This window comes from Mixophyes fleayi, chromosome 3, assembly GCF_038048845.1.
Source record: "Mixophyes fleayi isolate aMixFle1 chromosome 3, aMixFle1.hap1, whole genome shotgun sequence".
NCBI classification, from domain to species: domain Eukaryota; kingdom Metazoa; phylum Chordata; class Amphibia; order Anura; family Limnodynastidae; genus Mixophyes; species Mixophyes fleayi.
Genome location: NC_134404.1, coordinates 294052805 through 294057597, shown reverse-complemented (window position 1 = coordinate 294057597; position 4793 = coordinate 294052805). Strand labels below are relative to the sequence as shown.

At 38.2% G+C, this 4793-nt stretch overlaps 1 protein-coding gene across 2 annotated transcripts in view; it reads left to right on the top strand.

The window, feature by feature from the left end:
• RALGAPA2 (Ral GTPase activating protein catalytic subunit alpha 2) overlaps positions 1-4793 on the top strand; it is a 246852-nt gene that overhangs the window by 4418 nt on the left and 237641 nt on the right. The gene's annotated exons all lie outside the window — the stretch shown is intronic.

Genomic DNA, 4793 nt, shown 5'->3' with positions numbered 1-4793 from the left:
TTTACTGTACTTATAAATAAGTAATGAGGAAAGGTCTGTACAGATAAAACTCCTCCCCCTACTTCTTGAAATGTACTCTCAGGTGCATTGCCAGTAAGGTTAAAGTTGGCAATAATTGGACACGGTTTTAGGGACGTTATTTTTGTTTGACGGTGGAAATCTTTTAGAGTTGATCTATTGCAAGGATATTATCATGTTTTTTGTTACAATTAAAGAAAATACTGAGCTATAAGTTTCAAGAACATATGTAAATTGTTTGACTTAAAGCTCCTGATTCGAGCTGGGTAGTACCCTGCGCTCTTCAATGGCTCCTCCACCCACCACGTGATCTCTCATAGCGCATATTATTTGTTGCCACACTCTGATCACAAATGTGAAGAGAGTTTTCTCTCTCATAAAATGTTGACATTCCCCTATAGGTCACCTTCTTTAACTCATGTTTTTATATAATTCAGACCTGTGAAGCACATTGATGAACATAATTAGTGGAATGTGGTTCCTATGATTGTTTGTTTTTATTGCTTTTAAGATGAAAAAAACAGAAGAGGCGATGTTTAGTGGTGCATTTCATACCACAGTTATATAGGCCCCTCAGTCTGTGGCTTCCTGCTTGCCTCCACTCCTCACATCCTGATACTGCCATATCATCATCATCAACATTTATTTATATAGCGCCAGCAGATTCCATAGTGCTTTACAATTGGGAACAAACAGTAATAAAACAATACTGGGTAATACATATAGACAAAGAGATAACAGGGCCCTGCTTGCAAGCTTATAATCTATGGAACATGCAGACCCCCCTCATTTACACCATGACACTAAGAAAAAGTCTCTGTCTCCCATGAGAGTAGTACACTTACTGAATTATCCTGTGCTGCTATGATCTGGGTATCTCTATGTTGTTTTGTTCCCGTCCATTTAAACATTGGGTACACTACAATGTGCCAGGTGATGGAGAGTTAAAACAAAAAGCGGCAGTCTGATTAGTTAGTGTTGAAAAGTACATTGGGTGATGATGTAATCTTCACTGAGTGACATTTATCACTTGTAGCAGCATTTTGTTTTTTTATCATGTAAGCATATAGTTTTTAGAGTTTAGTTACAGTATAGACCTCTGTGTGATGATCATATGTTGTAACTCCAACCTTTCTGCATGTATTAAACTGAAATCTAAAGGGGAAGCTTCAATTCAGCGCCATGTGTCTCTGGAACTGTCTTCAGAGACACATCAAGGCAATGCTCAGGCAGAAATCTGTGCCCAATTTTCCTCGTGCCCCATAGAGGGGAGCACAAAGATGAGTGGAGATTCCTTGCCGTTGTAGTCTGTAATGTGCCCAATCCGGACATCGACTCCAGGTCTGGCAGCACCCTCGTGCTGAATTTAATCTGCCCCTAAGTCACTGTCGATTGTTACAGTAATAAATGTTCATAGTGCTGTTTCCCCATTCTTTCTTTGACTAGTGATTGCACAGTCACTCTTCATTATTGCAGCTAGATGCAAAGGTGTAAGAAGAGATTGTTGTTCATTATTACAGAATAACATGAGGTGTAAACATTGTGATATGCAGAATCAAGCAAGAGCAGTTATAGGAATGATGTTACCAAGAAGAAGATGATTTTGTGGACTGCAGGCATCTGTACTATGTTGGCATGTTAAATATATTTATCACACAGGTTTTTTCTTTGTGTGTATATAGTGTGTGTATGTATGTATGTATGTATGTATGTATGTATGTATGTGTGTGTGTGTGTATATATATATATATATATATATATATATATATATATATATATATATATATATTAGGTTTATTTGGATGTCAGTGCTGCATACAAATAATTAGAGACAGCATATGCTCTCTTTAGAGAAGTACGACAACTCGGACAGCTCATGGGGTTTATCTATCCCCGACCCTTGCTATACATATCGATAAGTGAAAGGTTCCACACCAGGGGAGATATATACATTATTTAGTATACCTCTCAGGCAACCTATGTGCTCTTTGGACATGCTATTCATGGAAATTGAGACTTAGACTAAAGCTGACATGACCTGCTCTAGGAATGTTTAATCAGTCTGTAATCCCTTGATAGACAGTTTAGCATGTGCTCATCTCTGAGTAAGTACAGAGAAAGCTTGGGACTTTTCTGGACAACAATTTTTTTCTCTATATTTTGCAGCGCTATGACTAAAAATATGCTAAAGTACATTTTATTGTCTATTGCCAATCGCTGTGCCTTTCTCAGAGACTGCGATGAAACGCTCAGTGATATGACTTTATTAGCAAGCAGTAGCAATTATTTCTTTTTCACGGTTGATTTTTGGAACATTTTGGATCCAGTTTCTTGATAACAGACATCTGTAATCTGTTGGGGGACAGGAAGAAGCAATTGACTGCCACCTGTGATTGGTCCTCCCCGTTCAAACCTCTCCAGGCTTTTCAGCCAAGGTTGTGAGAAGGACCAGAGAAGCAACATTGAGCCTCCCCCAGGGCTCTAGATAGGGTAGGGAGAAGCTTAGTAAAACTTAGTTGATTGTAGTACAGCCTTAAGTTTACTAATAATTTCTTCAACCCAATTAGTACATCACTAGGTTAAGGGGGGAATTCAATTGGTCGCGTTACTTGAAAAAGTAATATGGCCTGTGCACTATTGCCGTTATTACGGTAATAGTGCGAGTAAATAGCGTTATTACGGTAGTTTCAACGCCGACCGGAAGCTGCGAGCAGAAAGCCGGGTTAACATTACCGTAACAACGGTAATAGTTTTTACGCAGCGATGAATTCCCCCCTAATGAATAAAATGATGTAGCTAGTTATCTTATAATTACAGATAAAGATGGTCAGTTTAAAGTAAATTAAAAACAAAAAAATAAACCTGTTCTCCACACTAAGTGAGCCAGCACTATGAAAGAAGCTGATGTTATCTCTGCATTACAACACATTCCCTGCAGGTCCAATAACTAACATTGTCTAGCTTGTTTAAAATATCACTTGCAAGGTCTAAGGCCCATAGGAAATCCTTATCTGAAGCGATCATGACTGCTTCCTTCCTAATATTGCTGGAACAGTTTACTTGCTATGTTACCTATTATTTTAATCGTATGCGTACTTTTAAGTTCACTGCCAAATAGCATCCATTTGTTACTCTAATCAAGATTGTTTACTCTCCATTTAAGTGTTTTTCTATTCATCACAGTGAATAAACTATGAGAAAAACTCGCTACATTATGTTTAGTTAATGTCCTCCCAATAAGATGAGTGTAATGTGATTTTACTTTGAATAGTGGAAGCAAAACTCTCCATTATCACAGTGATTGTGGTTAGGCAGAATGACCAGATATTTGTATCATGTGTGAAACAATGGCTGTCACAATCCAAATTCAGTTTAATTAGATTGGATTTGACCCGGTATGGCAAAAATAATAGGCTGGACATTGATGTATGGGGTCACGGTATACTTTCACCCCAAAGTACCTCTCATTAGGATTTAACATTTTATGATTCTAGAGCTCATTAATTATCTCTTTCCCGTTTCATAAAGAACTGCAAAGGAAGAGAGGAAAATCAACAAAAACGCAATTACCGTATTTCCCCATGTATAAGACGCTGTACTGTATAAGACGCACCTGTATAAATCATGTGAAAAAATTGAGAATGTTTATAGTCTTTTGCAGAGTAATTAGTGAATGCAAAAAACAATATTCTCAATTTTTTCACAGACTAATGGTGCAGCGGATACTACAGAGAGGAGAACGGAGTTCTAACCCTATTGCTAATTCTGCCTTACCCTGTCAGATGCTTCCTCTGTCCGGTAAAGTCTTCTTTCTTCTGTCTGTTCTGATCCTGATGCTGGAAAGTCGCTTACCGACCTCTTCGCAATGACCGGATGTCCAATCAGGACCTTGTCAAAGTCCTGATTGGACAAAACGCCAAATGCAAAAACCAGAAGTGTGCGTTCCAACTGCGGTTCACGAACCACATCCGGTCATCGCCCAGAGGACAGTAAGCGACTTTACAGCATCAGGATCAGAACGGACAGAAGAAAGAAGACTTTACCGGACAGAGGAAGCATCTGACAGGGTAAGCGCTACTATCACTATATAAGACGCACCCAGTTTTTATACCCAAAATTTTGGGGGAAAAGGTGCGTCTTATACATGGGGAAATACACAACAGTATTTTTTAAAATGGTGAATATAATGTATATCTAGAGAGAGGTTTTCTGGATGTTTCAAAACACAAATGTGTAAAGGTCTGTGTGTAATTGGTAAATGGACAGTCCATTGATACCTGTCTTACAGTATTTGGCATAAAGATACTTCATGGGCTTACATTGCAGGTATTTTTAAAATAAATGGGAAAATGGTGTTTACCTGTATTACTATTACTACTCAGGCCAGCTTTGCCATGCTATACAGAGGAATACTCTGTCATCATATTATTAACCCATTCTGTTCTGACTGCAGTTTTTCCTTTATGGGCTGCAGGGGCAAACTTGTTACTATAAGAAGTGCACTATTGTAACACAGAAGCTGTGAAATAAATACTTCATATTTTGTGCTGAAAAGTTCACCATGACTGATCTACCAATGGTTACCCTTGTGACAATGCTCTGCTACTGATTCCCAAATCGCTTGTCAGACCCGCCAGTGTATTCTCAAATTCAGATTCATCGTTGCATATGTGACCTTCTTTGTTCATTGATTCCTTCTACATGTATGTTTAGTGTTAGAAATGTGGATAATTTCAGCATTTTTTAATGACCTTTTAATAGAGACAATAACATTT